We start from the raw sequence: 16,914 nt of genomic DNA on the forward strand, positions 1-16,914 counted from the left end.
GTCTCTCTATTATGCAGTGCTCGTCTGTCTGTGTGTTATGGATCTTAAAAATAACAGTTATAAGGACAGTTGTTCCTGTTAATTGCAGTCTCAATTGTTAAAAAAATATTTTAAAAGGAGCATCCCACATGAAAATATAACGATCTCATTAACTGACAGTGCATACTAATTTATAAATTTTATGTCCGTTTGAGGTTAAAAAGAAAAAAAAAAGCAACATTTTATCCCCAGTGGGGAATCAAACTCAGGTCTGTAAGGCGGCAGAGCTGTTGTGCTCTAAGAGGCAAATCTTAACGCGCTACACCACGGAGGCTGTTGTACTGTCCTTGAAGCTTTTGTGAAAGTGTTTATTTGATCTTTGGAACTCGGGCTTTACACATTCTATAGTTTATGCCTACTACATTTTGTAACATTTATTACTAAAATATGACAAAGTTTCTGTTTTAACAATGTGTTTACACAGATTACTTTAGAATAACAATCTCTTATTTCCACTGTAAAACTCCACTTCACTCCCAGATAATCAATCAAGTCATGAGCTGGGAAAAGTTCGTGCACGTTCTAAGTCGGAGGGGGGATGGAATAGCCGGCTGCTGGCAGCTTGTCTTTTATCAGCACATTTAGAGGACAAAAGACGCTGGCGGAGAGGTGTGAACAGATTTAAGAAGCGATTTAAGGTGGGCCGGATCTACGAGTTTTTTTCGTTGTCTCTGGTAATTCTAGTGTTAAAAATATTGAAATTCTGTTGCGTACTGTTTATACTTTATTTAGTCGATCTTCAGTTAAAAAAGGTGCACTTGAAGAATTGGCAAATGTAAATGATATGGATGTAATTTCTTTTCGACCAATTCATGAAGTTCGTTGGTTGTCACATAACTTTGTTGTCAGTGCTTTTGTTAAAAATCTTGATGTTTTAGCTGCATACTGTGAAGAACAAGTGCAAGATTACAATAATCCTGTTTTAAATTATGTTTTGAAATCATTACGAGATCCACTGTATCAGATTGCTCTGTATACAGGAAATGATGTTTTAACTGAATTAGCTAATTTATCCATGTTATTACAACAAAGTAATTTATCATCAATTGAAGCACATCAATTTTGCTTTTCTAAAATCTGTAAATTGGAAGCACAATATCTGGGTGAGAATGTTTACTGGAATGATAAAGCCAGGCAAATTTTGAGTGAAAATGAAGGCATTGACACAAGACAAATCACACAGTTCATACGATCTGTCTGTGATCACTTAAAGGTAAGATTTCCAGCGGATGAACTACAATTTTGGTCAGCTTGTGACCCCACAGGTTTGAAAAACTATGCATCTGATTTTAGTGTCAAAGAGATAAAAGAACTCTGCGTAAAGTATAAAGATTTGTTACATACAACAAATGATGAGTTGATTATTACTCAATACAATGACTTCAAATTTCAGATCAGAGAGAAACTGAAATCTGGTACCATAAATTCACTACCTGAAATCGCAGGAGTAACTTTAAATGATGAACAATTTAGCTCACTCGCAATGTTAATCGATATTTGCTGTACTTTTCAAGCATCCAGTGCTGACTGTGAATGAGGTTTTAGCCTCATGAATAGTGTTAAAGTGAAAACACGAAACAGGCTTGACGTTACTCATTTGGATCATCTTATGCGAATAAAATTATATTTAAATGCTGGAAAGACTGGATTTGCACAAAACATATAACGTGTGGAAGGAATGTCAAATTAGATGTGAAAAGTTGTAATAACCACCTTGTTAATTTTATCATGCCAGATTTTGAACTGTATCATATATAAAACTTTTGTGTTTTATTGTGTTTAAATACTTTAAGAACATGGTTGATATTGTATTATCGTTATATTATTAACAGTGTGATTATTGGTAGTGCCATTGCTACTTAGTTGACTTACACTGCCCTAGTTATTATACTACATGACTTGTCGTCGTAGTATAATACTCAAGTCAGTTATACTGATAGCTAATTGGCTACATGTATTTTGTTTGTATTTATGTTTCTCTATAACTGGGCGGTAAATGAATAAAGTTTCATACATATTATATTAATTTATCACAATACAGGCCTTCATCACATATTTAAATTGCAAGCCTAAAAATACATATTACCTTGCACAAGTCGTTTCAGAGCACCATCCACACAAAATATATTTTGCACACATGCCCTTGTTCCTTAGAGGGAACATTGATCGCCAGTAGTGACACTGACCATAACCAAATGCAAAACTATTGAAAAAACAGTCAGAAAAGATGAGGGAAAAATGTCAGTGATACATACACACATATATTTTTACCTTAGTGAATGAAAAGCTCAAATAAAACAAATATAACAAAAAATCTGCTCAAAGAAACAGCAAGTTGTGATTTGCTTCTAGTATATCATTAGCATGTCATCAGTCATCTTTCAACATAAGCATATTCTTAACAGACATATCTGAAAAAATACTAGTTACTGCGCATAATGGAATTAATTTTTAAGAGAATGCAGAGTATCTCTAACATTGTAACATTTCCAAGAGAAAGGCAATGCTTATAGAGAGAGTGCTTAATAACACAAGTATATCTCTATATGAGAGTATGGAGGGTCCCCTGACCAAGACTGGCATCAAGGATGACCTCATAATTACAACATCATCTATACCAGGAAACAGATGGATACTAAAAGGCCTTCAACAGCTTTTTATAAAGGAAAGGATGAGCTCCAAACCTACTGAGTCGAGGTCTCTAGTCTTAAAGAAAGGGAAGTTTGAGGACAAGTTATGATTTTCACTAGACAGATCAACAACCCCATCCAATACAGAGTAGTCAGATAAAGAACTTGGGGAATGTATTTGATTTAAGCCTGAGAAATTCCGGCTTGAAAAGACCAACAAGAAGATAGAAGTGTAGCTCTCCAAAGTGGACAAGTCAGGCCTGGATCTACAAACATAGAAGTATGAAATGGCAAAAAAATGGAGGACTAACAAGGCACTGATGGTGGCAAAATCGAGGCTATGACAGAAGGCTTTAGTGGAAATGGTGGTAATGGGATGAGCTGGCCTAAGATATTTCTGTAAGACTCAAGTTGACAATGCCCAGGTGATGGCTGATATAGGATGAAGTGTGAGTGGGGGTAGAGGAAGAAAGAATGAGCAGAATGGTGGGGCTAAGACATCAAGGAAGATTGAAAGGTGGTAGAACCCTCTTTAGAAAAAGATTTCTTGATCTAACATCTGGCAGACAGAATTTTACCAAGTCCGGTTCCTTATTCAAGCTGTTTATGATGTTGTACCAAGCCCCACAAACCTCCATACCTGGGGGGAGAGCACCACTCATCATGATTGCTTTCTTCAGAAAGAGTATCCCTGGAACATCTGCTCAGTAGCTTCCCAAAGGATCTGAGTGAATGCCATTACTGGTGGCATCATGATCAGGTTCTGAAACCAGGGGCTGAGAGTGTTGGTTGAGGAATAAATGCCTTCAGATGACAGAATTCTTTAAAGAAGTCCATCTTTTTTGTCAAAGCTCGAGATATGTTGCAACAGCCAATGGTAACATCTAGCTTTCTTCCCACAGCTTCTGACTGGCAGCTAAAAGTAGACATGGGTAGACAGCTAAAACTTCCACACACCACAGCATCAACAACCCTACAGCTAGACATGATCATCTTTTTAGATAGCACCAAGCAGGCGATAATGCTATAGAACTCACAGGGCCTTGGGAAGAGCGCATGGAGGAAGCTAATGATAGATAATGCAGCAAGTACCAAGAAGTGGTGGCACTGGGGTGAAAGACTCGCTGTTAGCCAGATGAAGATGGGTTATCAGGGCTTTGCAGTCCTCAAAGCATTTAACATGCTGGGTATTGGGGGCTGCCAAAAGGAACGAAATAAGATCCATAATAGGAGCTGCACAGAGAGCCACTAGATGGCTATGGATTAAGGGGACTGATCAGTGTGTGTCTGCAATTGGGACACAAACCGGGGTCTGATCACTCTTGGCTGGCTCACTTGGGTGAAAGGGTCTGATATTGAAAGGTCCAAAGCTCCCAATGACCCCAGGAACATCTCCGATTATGTATCCATGTACATCCTGACGAATCTAGCACCAACAGAAATTATAACAAATATAAGCATGTATATAAGTGGTGTATAAGAAAAAATTATAGAAAAAGATGCCATAAAAATGATTGCTTGTATTATAGATAGTAGCTGCTTATTTCCATATAGTTTAATATTTAATATTTTAAAAAGTGAAAAAAATTCCCAATTAAATTTATCCGTGTGTTTGCATGGTTTAGAATTCCTCTCCCCATTTTAACATTTTTCCTTCCACATTCTAAAACACATGTAAGATTAATTGATGATTTTACATTGGCTTGTATTACTGTGCAGTATAGGTTTTTTTAAGAACTGCTGGTCTAGGATGGGTTTCTTTCTTGTAGTCAGTGTTGCTAGCAATGTACCACAATATGTTCTAGTACAATAGTTTAAGACCTCATTTCTTATGGGTCCACTTTAGCCACAAGTCTCCCAAATTAATGAACATGCTACCTGATGATAGCTTTATATCATTACGTGTACCCTGACAGTGGAGTACTATTGGCATCAATTGTACAGAGAATAATTTAAACTTATGGGGCTCAGCAAAAAAAGTGTGTATTTTAGTAAAATTTTTTACTAAATACTAAGTTCAAGATTATTTATTGTGTAAAATTCCACGCAACTTTTAAAGGTGAAAATTATTGCAGCATTTCGGTTTGAATAACCTTTGCTGTTGAAAAGATAAAACTGCCTTTATAAATTGAATTTCAGACATTTCATATATTATATCAAATGTAACTCTCATTGATTATATTAAAAAACAGGATTCAGACTTTTAAAGTTTTGATGTTAATGTATAAAATATTTAATTGTTAACAAGTGTAACTAAAAATTCTGTTAATTTTGCTCTAGTATAGATAGTGAGGGAAGTATTGTTTCCCCAAAACAGTATTCGTTGTATTTGATGTATCTACTTGAACGCTTATACAGAATTGCTTCTCAATGTGAAACTTGAATTCAGTTTAAACAAGTAAAACTATCTACAAGTCGAACTTATGTAGGATAAGCATTAGAAAAAAATATTTGAATAACCATCAAGGATATGTTGCAGATACTTTTATTAACAACAATAATGTACAAATGTGTCTGTTTTCAAAACTGTGAAGATTGTTGCTATATTTACACTGGGTGAATAATACAATTCCACCTTTCTATAGATAAATAGTTTTGAGCTGTCTTATAGTTTATTTTCCTTTGTTAAAATAAAAAGTGCAGCATATCTGAATGAGAGAGGAAATATTGTTTTGACTGACCAACTAAAATTTCAACACACATCATAATTAAGCAACACAGCCATTTCCCTTTGGATTTACTGCAACCCTATATTTCTGAATCAAAGGACTCCACCCACATTGAACCACAGACCGAAGTTTAAGATCAGGCTTTAGCTAGAAACCATTCATACTCTGAGCAATGCCTGGTGTTGCCATTTTATAAGAAAAAAACTAGAAGCCTGTCTTTTCTTTTTAGAACACTGTTTCAAAATATTGTGATTAAAATCAACAGAAATAATATAGGTTTATGAACAAGTGCAATGACTTATACGTTAATCCAAAAACCCTTCAACGACTCAATGAACTTGTACAAATAAAGTAATGCTGTATATAATACAGTATACCGTGTAATCATGAAATTCACGACAAGCACTGAAAAGGTTAAGAAACCAGGGAATAAACCGATGCAGAAGAATAATGTGCCCAAAATTACTATACAGTATATAACAAATTAATACCATCTTACTCTACAGTTAACACATCTCTTACTTCCCAATATAAAATATCATTATTCATAATAAATCACAGATCTCTATTATATACATTACATATTTATTTATAAAATCCAAAAATTATTTTTGATACACTATACAAAATTTCTACAAGCTTTAATGACAATCTGCTTTGGCAAGTATGGCTTATTATGTGCTTCAGTCTACTGTAGAAAAACATTTCAGGAGCCCCAGGCCTCTGTCTAACTAGTACTCCTCTACACTACTTTTCCCATAGCCTATTTAAAACTGAAGACATAATCTGATCACTTTTCCAAACCCCTAAACCTTCCAAATTACTCTGGAGGGTTCCTTACACACTAAATTAAGTTCACATAAGTGCAACCAAAATCCTGATAGGCTTAGGCTATTATTGGTTATACACAGAAAAGGTTTGCTTCTATATAGAAAAGATTTAAAACTACAGCTCTGTGACTTCAAAAAACAGTCTGTGTGAGACAAGCAAATATCTTGCTAAAGAGAGTTCAGAAGGCTATTCTATAATGAAAGTTAATTACAGCCATTGGATCAATAGACAGAATGTTCCTCACCTACCACCCATTTCTATTTCGGAAGAAATACTGATCAATCTTGAAGACTCAGATAGCACCTCAATAATATATAAAAAACATTTTAAAGTTCTTTCCTTCCAAAGATCCCTGGGCAAGGTGGTGAAAGGATCTTTCACTTAACATCTCAAAAAAGGAGTAGAAGGCAACCATGCACAGAATACATTCTAGCTCCATTTGCACAAAGCACTTAATCATTCAACTTAAAATCTTTAATTAATCATATTTATCTTGTTTAAAATTGTCCAAGATTCAGCCTGTGAATGTTGCAATGTAGCTCCAGTCTCAATGGGACACATTTTGGCATTCACCAATCGAACAATATTCTGGACAAAAATCTTTGAATGCCTACCAGAGAGCCTTGGTGTCACAATCACTCCTAACCCATTAAGCTGTGTTTGGTGTACTCACAGATGGCGTTAAAGTGGAGAAGGACAAATTGATTGTAATTACCTATACCACCCTACTAACACATAGACTTATCTTGCTCAATATTTTTTATATTGCTTATCCATCTTACTAGAATGCTTATTCCACATAAATTCTACTTGTAGATAGTTTTACTTATTTAAATGGAATTCAATTTTCACATTGAAAAGTAATACTATATAATCTTTCAAGGAGATATAGGTAACTGATGTTCTATACCAGTGGTACTTGACCTTGCTCTACTCAGGAGCCACATTGACAAAAATATGCTTTTGCAAAAGCCACAGTACAAAAACGTCCCTTTCCTTTCTGAATGTATTATGCATTTGAGAATAAGGATAATATATGTTTTAATGGATAAAAAGCATGATGTAGTAACTGTAATTTATTATCACTGCACCACAAATTTCAACATTACTGGCAGTGTTTTAATATTATCATTATTAAATAATTTACAAGTGCTGATCACAAAGTCCGTAACAGCAATAGACAGCACATTACCGTTTTTCACAGCCCATAACAGTGTAACAAACAGCATTGTTTATCATAACCACAGGTAAGACACTGACAGCACATTGTCATTTATTTTTCACAGTCCAAAAAAGCACATTGTTTCACTCAAACAATGCAGGAATATTTTTCTTGAAATATTGTTGAAAACATTGTTAAATACTTACTTCTAGAATAAACAGGAAATCCAAAGACTCTCAGCAGGAGGAAGAGTCCAGTGCTTTATTTGAAATGAGAAATATGTCTTATTTGTATGGAATGTTATTTGTTAATAAAATAAAAAAAAGAAATGAGAAATATGACTAATAAACAGGAATTAAAAGAATAAAAACCAATTAAGAGTAAAATCATTTTTTTAAGATGGCAGTGAGCAATGCAGTGTGGGTGTGAACAAGAGTAAGAATTGAAAAAGTTACCTTAAAACATAAAGGTGTAGAAATTTATAGACAAATAATGCAGGATGGAATGCTTACAGTAGAAGATGGATAGAAATATTGTGAACAAAATATATTTATAAAATATTAAGCCTCTCTGACTGTTATCATAGTTTGCTGCGCTAAACCAAAAGTTAGACTGGATGTTGTTTTATATGGTTAACAAAACATATTTTATATTTTCATGGATCCAGAAGTTCCACAACAATATTTTTTATTGCTTGCAATTTAATTTAAAATAGTCTGAACCCAGTAATAGGTTAACCAGATGTATCTGCTGCAGTCCTCTGTTTTATACATAATCTCTGCTAACTCCAATGGCCTTGCAGTAGCAAATACCATGAGGTTCCTCTTTCTTGTAAAAGTCTGAATCCTGTATTTAGAGCAATATCTACACTTCTCAAACAGCCCCATCATTACTTCAACAACCTTTTCACATGGAGAGCATCTTTGAGAGCTTTAAAGGTAAGGAAATGCATTTCAACTATATTGAGTATTTTTTACTGATGATTTCTATGCCACAAGAAATTCAATAACAGACTGTTTCTTTTATGGACATTATTTCAAGACATGATTGTGCACATGTAAATATGTAGCAAGTAGAAAAATTAGCAACATAACAGGCTGAAGACACTGACACAAATTGGAACTCTTGTAAACGTTTATATCTAGTATGAAACAGAAAATAAATGCACAATCTCTCCTTGGTCTGTTTTTTTGCCAGCCAACACAGCAAAGGCTGCACAGACACAGATAGTGTAGCTGTTAGTTTCACTAAAGAAGAAAACTTCTAGAAATAATTTTAACATTACAAACTGGCACACTTCTACTAAACAAGAAAGTATTCTATTAAATATTTTATTCACTCATCCCAGAAACCTCTTTAGATTGAGGGGAGCTAAAGATAAACACTAAAATGGTTAACACATTTAAGTAAGCCATCAAAATAAATAACTTTGGCAGCAATTTCTCTAAAATTAATCATGACTTGTAAAAACACTTAAATAAGATTTCCAAGTCAGATTTACCTGGTGATTAAAAATGCTAGCAAATTCTATTATGTTATTGTATATGCAATTTAAAAGTACTTGTTTCCACACAACAACCCACTTCAACACTATTACAGTGGAAAAGGGAAATATTTCTAGAAAAGAATACTTGTTTTTCTGACAGTAAAAATAGATTGTGTTTGCCATTGATAAGATGTCAAAAAGCTGACAGTTTGATATTTTAATGTTTAAGAAAGAGATTGTTTCCAAAAGAAGAAAGGTACCTTTTGTAAAAAGATGCAAAACTAATAAAACATTGAGTAAAGTAGAACCCAAAAGGGGAAGAAAAAAATCATATATTATATTACATATGGCACTAGCATTTCTTACCGCCCCCAGTTATCCTTCTTTCCAAATAACTGCTTTTGTTAGTAAAGTATTTTTATATTTAGTGCAGTACAAGTGTCTGAGTGAAAATCCCAGTCTATTATTACAGCTCTCTGTTTGGCTCTTCTGCATTCCAAATTGGCTGAAACAAAATAACAGCTTTAAAAATTGTACTATGCAGTTATGTGGTAAGGATATCCTATTCAGACTTTTGAGTATATGTATATTTGCTTTTATAATTGATTTTTTGAGAAATGGACAGTTGGACCAGAAAAAAAAAACAAAAGCCTTACTAGTTCAGATAAGTGTATCACCTACTTTTTCGAAAGATGTCTTACTTAAATAGTAACAAAACTAGGAACCAAAGAACAGCAGTAAATGTTTGTTAAAATATAAGAGATAATTATTTTAAATGCAAAGATTTACACATCTAGAGCTCCTTCTAGGCCAAGTCACAGACTTTGCATAAGCAGCATAAGAATCAAGCTACATTATTTAAGGACGGACAAGGAATGTCACTGACAAATCATGAAATATACCTCATTATAAAGAGGATATATGTCAGCAAGGTAGAAACCCAACCTGGACAAAATGAAAATTGTATAAGAAAAAAAAAAAAGGCCAATTTAAAATTGCCAATTAACATAACACACACATATTTTTGGGATGCCAGAAAAAAAAGCACAGTACCAGCAGAAAAAAAAAAAAACAGATGCGGCAAGAAACCTGCAAACTCCACAAGGACTGGCTGTGGGATCGAAAAACAGGACTTCAGGTCTGTGAGGTAAAAGTGTAAAACCATTGCATCTCTCTGTTGCCCAATAATAGACAATACATTTAATCAATAACCCTCAGCACTCAAAAAAGCATTTACCACATTCAGCACATTCATAGAAATATATCTGTATTAGCATAACCTATAAACCATTTTAAAGATCTTTTCTATCCAGCATTGCTCGAAACGTTCTACATTGCCCATGTCAGTGATTATGAATACTGGCAATCCAGACTTGTAACTTTAATATATATATGCACAATGTTAAAACTTTGGATTTTGCATTATTAACTGAAAATCAAACATAAGGAAAAGCTTGATTAAATTCAATAAAAAGGAAAGAAAAATAAATGACCTGAAATGGTTAACTTTAAAAAGTCACATCAAATAAACTTCAACTGAAAGTCAACTAAATACTTCACTTGTACAAGAGTTAAAAATCACCTTTCAGTGCTCTATTACATTTGAATTGTTGGCAATGTGAAGTTCTAAGCAAAAAACAGCTTCTCTATGCTATCCATGTTTAATGGCTTTTTTCTGAAGAGGAGAGAAGAGTACGAAACCCAACTAATATATACTGAAAGCTCAGTCTTGGTGAATTCAGGCTACTAGACTGTCTACAGTCCAACTTTGGACTGGAAGACTTTCTTTTGAAGTTTGTAAACATCTGCCATGTGTATACAGCTTTATATATTTAGAAAGATAGGCACTTAACAATAAGAAGCTCTGTGTCAACTGCAATCCCAACAAAGCCAGCACAAAATTGAAAATTGATGGAAAGGGAACACAAAGAACACTGTGTATCATTTTAAATTACATACATTTCCAAAAAGAGAAGACAAAGTATAACACTCCAAATGATTTTTAGGATAACACACACAAAAAGAAAATGTAAGAAATTAACTAACCCAAAAAAAATCTAGAAAAAGTGCAAAATAAGTTTAATAAGACTAAAGTACAATGTACAGTAAAATATTTAATTTGGTATATTATAAACTTAATAAAACAATCTGAAGTAGAGATAAATAAGTACAGATAAGTCCAGAGAGATTTGGGGATTTATTTCAATACTTAATGAAGTTTTGAGACAAGAAGTGTAGATTGAATAAACAAAACAGATTTCTTGAGCTAGCAGTAAGTAATGCATAATGGGTGTGGACATCAGGAAAATTTGAAAAAGCTATCTTAAAATATAAAGATGCATGAAAATCTACAGACACATAATACAGGATGGAATGCTTACAGTAGAAGAAAATGATATGCCATTCAGATGGATCAAAAGAAGAGAGGACCTTGTAGAAAATATTTAGACCTACAATTGGCTTTCTTACAAACAAAAGTTAGATTTTTTTGCATGGTTAACAGAACATTTCTATATTGTGATGTGTCAGCAAACAAAACAAAAACTGAAAAATCCAGCCTTGACATATACTGTACACACACCTTTAAGTTCCCTCATGCGTTTAATATCCGGTAGCATCCTTCTTCCAACAAATACAGCCTTATGTCTGTTGTGATATTCTGTAAACTTTTTTTCACACTTTGGAGGTTTGGCTTTAAGGTACTCAGTCTTACAAAACAACTCTACTTGGTAAGAGGCGGTGAACTGTAATCTTAAATCCTTGCCCTGGATTTCTGAATAGGATTTTAATCAGGACTTTGACTTGGCATTTCAATTTCTTTTTCAAGAGAAGACTGACTTTGTTTATGGTCTTGTTAAAGTACAAATCGCTGTCCCAGCTTCATATCATTTGTAGACTATACAAGGTTTATGCTTCATCAGTTTTGACAAGTTCCTTTCAATGAAAAGAAAAAAACAAGCTTAATGAAGCTACCACCATATTTGTAGGGATCATTTTTTGTAAGGGATGACCTAGTCTCTTTTTTGATGCACACAGCAGTTATATTTAAGGCTTTATAATTACATGTTTGGCTCATTAGACGGAAGACCTTTTTTAAACATTTTTTCTGGGGTTCCACATGCCTCGTGTGAACTTTTTTCAAATATAGCTTCTTTCTCAAAGCTGTAATGTACTGTATATCATACACTGGCAGTATACCCAAGTAGCTATTGACTATCATGGGTTTTCCTATTTCAGTTATGACATGCTGGGAACCCTTGAGACTTACTTTTGGCCTCTTGGTTCTCCGACTAATTTTCTTGTTACTTGGCTTTTTTTTTTTTTTTTTTTTTTTTTTTTTTTTTTTTAAAGATTCTGGATATTTTTAAGTGACACCTATTTACTGATAATTAATCAATGTGACATGACACATACAGAAGATTTTTTCTCTTCATTTAACCATAAGTGAATGTTGTTTAAATAAACACAGGTGAAGGAGTAACATGAAGACACTATTCAAATTCTAATTGTAATAATATTGAGGGGTTCTTTTTGATAATTAATGCAAAGGTGAATAATTTCAAAGCTGAGATTTTTCAGTTATGCATTGTACTTTTATATAAAGCACTGATTAACTTATTTTACATTCTTGTTTAACTAGAACACGAGTGATTGACTGTTATGTTTGGACTTACATATACACAAAACACTTCGCACTCTACAATAACTAACATAATTAACACATGGGAGTAGGTACAGATATTAAAGAAAGAAGCCAAGTGCACCAGTGGGTCACAGGTTATATAAAGAACTCGAGTCTTTGCATGTTAACAACAAAGAAAAAGAAGTGTCAGGTTTATTGTGAAGAATACATAGTATGGTAAAATGCTTACTTACATGTCTGATCAGTATGCAACATGATGCCACTTTTGGTGCCATGTTTATTACTTGTCAAAAGTGGACCTACTTGACTAGAAAACAGTGATGATGGCTTTTTTTTTTCTCTAAGTCACACTCTCCTCAGGGACTGAAATTTTATAAGCATGTCATCTGTCCAAAAAAACTTAAAATGCAACTTATTAAAATATTGTATTTGCTACTTTCAATGCCATGTCATAATCACATATACTGTGCTATTATACTGTATGTGGCAAGAAACGAATACAGTGGGTCCAAATAAAAATGTTTCATGATTCACTTTATACTTTAGCAAAGCTTGGGATAAGCCAAAAAAAGAGAATAGTTTTCTATACGTTAGAATTTGGAAAACAGGCTGACAATTTGGTTTAGCTATTGGTTTTGAGAAAGTGAAGTAAAATACCATTGGACTGCAGCCATTTAGGTCATTCTTAAAAGCAAACATAAGAAAAACCTCTTAGTGAAGAGACAAGTACACTTGTTGGCGATTGAATATTTAGTATATTCACTTTATACATGAGAAAAACACAATACATGCAAAGGATGACTATACACATATATTGAGCATCTTACTACTTCAAAGCTACAAATTCATGAGGGGCATTTTAATAGTCAAAGTTTCTTAACCCTGAAAAATAAGTTGCACACACCTTTTCAAAGCAATGCAAATACTTTCTAAATGCAGCTGTGAGGGCATGTTATTATAACCAATACCATAAGGTATTTATGAGAAATATTCAGACATATTTTGCTTTGCACCTTGTGTTTTTAACCGGAGACCACCTTAAAAAATTGTTGTTGGAAATCATGGGTTCAAACATATACAGTAATTACAATTCACCACTCAGATTTAGATCAGAAAAGCTTTTGATCTCAACCATATCCATAAAGGTAACTCTGATATGTGAGCATACTGTTAATGAGCTACTTACAGTTTTAATTTAAAACAAATCAATGCATCTCCCAGCCGACCTATAGAGTCAGTACAAGTTACCATTTTGGGCACCAAGTACACGGTTTTAAAAAGGTCTCATTTAACACTACTTTTGGGAGCACATCATATATTTACACTTTTAGTACATATTTTGTGACAGTTGCGAATTGCTGCTTCAAATCAGAGGTGTAGATGATGGTAAATAAACAGCTCAAATTTGATATGGCCAAAGGCCGGACCCACAAGTACGGAAGTAGTGCTGACTTATCTGGACCTAATTTCTCAGAAGCATAAAGAATCAGCTTGCTTCACCTTTTACTTAAAAACATAAAGTACATTGTTTACAAATAAAACATGTTTCCTGTCTAAATATATTACAGTATATAAACTTTAAAATGAAAAGACAGAAAGCTATACACAAAAGTGCAATTTAGGACAATGTGAGCCAGAAGACGCTCTACTTACTATAAGATGCATGGATATTAAACACAAATGCACTGACAAGATATTAAAAAAAAACATAAGTTAATCCAGACATGAGACGTATTAGGGCACTTTTTTGTTAAGTAGTGTGAAGAAAGGAAAAAGGGAAATCTCAGACTGATTTTTAGGCTTCCACCAATTCTGTCAATTATCAGAAGAATAATTATACAATGATAATATATAACATAATATTAATTAGTTTACAGCAATTAATTTAACTGAGTTATGCAGTGGGGAAGATATAAAATGCATTTAGGTGTAATTAAGTCATAGACTTATTGCCAAAAAGCAAAGCTCAAGAAGCTAATGTCTGGACTTGTTACACTTTCCAGATGTTATTTGGGAAGTCCAGTGGAAATATCACTCAACAGTGGAGGAATTTTGGAGCAATCACAGGAGCTTTGAAAATGTCAGTAATCCATTTTTTTTAAGAAAAAAGGAAAGAAAAGTAGCTTAAAAAAATGGGTTCTTTGGTCTTTTATACAGTTTTCCTATAATTCCTAATGTGGAACATAAATATTCATGCTTCAGCTACAATACAACAAGGGCGTTGTACAATTTTACTATAAATAATGACATTTTAAATTTCACAATTGACATTTTTTTCTTTTTTATTATTGAACTAGCAGGAGTACCCGGCGTTGCCCGGGAATCTATAACCGGTGAATTTCCTAAATGAAAGAAACAGAACATAGAGATAGATCAAACAGTTTTCTGATTGACATTTTGTTGTAATAGCTAATATAAGTGGTCATTCCAGAGCCTTTGGATACACTATATTTTTTGTTTTGCCTTGTGGTGCGAAAATGAACAAATTCTGAGGATTGGCCACTGTAGAATATGCTACGTAGAATTGTCCGTGTAAAAAGCATGGATTTTCCAAATTGATGCATTTAACTTGCAATGATTGCCCTTGAGCCTTATTAATTAACACAGCAAAAGCCAAATGAACATGAAATTGTAGCCATTTGAAATCAAAGGGAAAATCATTTGGAATCAGCGGAATTCTTGGTAAGATCTTCACATCTTGCACAATGTTTCAGACGCCCTTGAAATAGACTTTTTTGTGGCATCGGAAGTGGACTTTCTAATTTTACCTCTTTTTTTCGGTGGCATTGGTATATTAGTTAAAAGCAGGACAATTATAATTATAATGTGTTACATGGTTTTACGTACGGAATAAGCACCAAAGTGAGATGAATGAATGTTATTTACAATACATCGGAAAGCGAACAAATAGCACCAGTCAGTCAGAAAGACCAAGACTGAAATCGTACTGTGAGTCGGAAAGCGAGCAAATAGCACCACAAATACGGAAAGCCAGTCACGCACACTGGGTTGTTCACGTTTTACATCCATACGGCAGTTGCCCTTCTCCTGATGAAAGCAGTCGGCCTTCTCATACTTGGGACACTTCTGCCATCTGTTGGCAATTTAAAGAAACATTGGTAAAGAGTGATGCACAGGGACCAAACGTACCGCTAGATGGTGCCGCCGTTAACGTCTGTTGCAACGTGCGGCCATCTTGTCGATGATAAGTACGGGGACGTGTGCCGAACGTTGTGTCTGTGAAAAGGTGCCCTGCGCTTCACCACGAACATTTTTCCCAACCAAACATACCCCATGACCTCCTCCTGGTCACAAAGGAGTTCCATCCCCAGTTTGGTGGCGATCGGTCACCTGGTGCAGATTTGTATGGCGGACAAACAAACATACATACACACATACATACATAGACTCTGCTTTATATATTAAGATGAGTTTTCGAACAGATATAATATCAGAAAAGTAGCTGTTAAATCATTTTAAAACACTGTTAAAAAGCTAGTCAATATATAAGTGACAAGAATCATTTAAAGGAAAAGAAATTAAATCTAGATTTACGATGATACTAAAAGACTTGCTGAACAAGCCGAGACAATTCAAAAACAAAAGTATCTGCAGATATTAATTTTTATCTACTCAATGATTGACTTCAGAATTCCCTGTTTGCTGTATAGGGAATTGGCATACAGAGCCACGGGTATAAGTTCTAGAGATGCATCATGACCAGAAAACCAGAATATTAATTTACACATTCATACTTCTGCCTCTTGGAAACCAACATGAACATGGGTATTTAAATTAATGAATTACAAAATTCCAAATTTGCATAAAGTTCAATGCTGGTTCACTCTTAGATAACATGTTTACATTCTTAATATTTTTGCTGATGCTTTATACACAATACATTTTTGTGAACTTAAAGAGGTTATTTTCTTCATACTTGAAACAAAATATAATAACTTATCTTTAATAAGTACCAATAATATTGTACATGCCTTAACACTAGAATTACCAGAGTCTATGAAAAAACTCGTAGATCCAGTCCACCTTAAGACCATTTGCACCTCTCCACCAGCGTCCTTTGTCCTCTAAATGTGCCGATAAAAACAAGCTGCAAATAGCCGGCTATTCCATCCCCCCACCGACTTAGAACGTGCACAAGCATCTCCCAGCTCATGCCTTGATTGATTATCTGGGAGTGAAGTGAAGTTTTAGAGTGGAAATAATAGATCGTTATTTGGAACACACGCATTTCATGTGTGTTCCGTTTCTACAGTAATCTGTGTAAACACATTGTTAAAACAGAAACTTTTTCATATTTTAGTAATGTTACAAAATGTACACACTCTTAACACCCCCACCCCCAATCTGACTCTAAGTAACAGCAGAAGTACAGACGCAAACCAAGTGTATGTGTGTACTGTATAATATTAACAAAAAGAGCAGCCTACTACTGA

General features: G+C 34.1%; 1 protein-coding gene across 1 annotated transcript in view; it reads right to left on the reverse strand.

Annotated features, from left to right (window-relative positions):
* Positions 1–16,914, reverse strand: part of bckdhb (branched chain keto acid dehydrogenase E1 subunit beta) — a 225,917-nt gene that overhangs the window by 68,985 nt on the left and 140,018 nt on the right. The gene's annotated exons all lie outside the window — the stretch shown is intronic.

This window comes from Erpetoichthys calabaricus, chromosome 3 (assembly GCF_900747795.2).
Source record: "Erpetoichthys calabaricus chromosome 3, fErpCal1.3, whole genome shotgun sequence".
In the NCBI taxonomy this organism is placed as follows: Eukaryota; Metazoa; Chordata; class Cladistia; order Polypteriformes; family Polypteridae; genus Erpetoichthys; species Erpetoichthys calabaricus.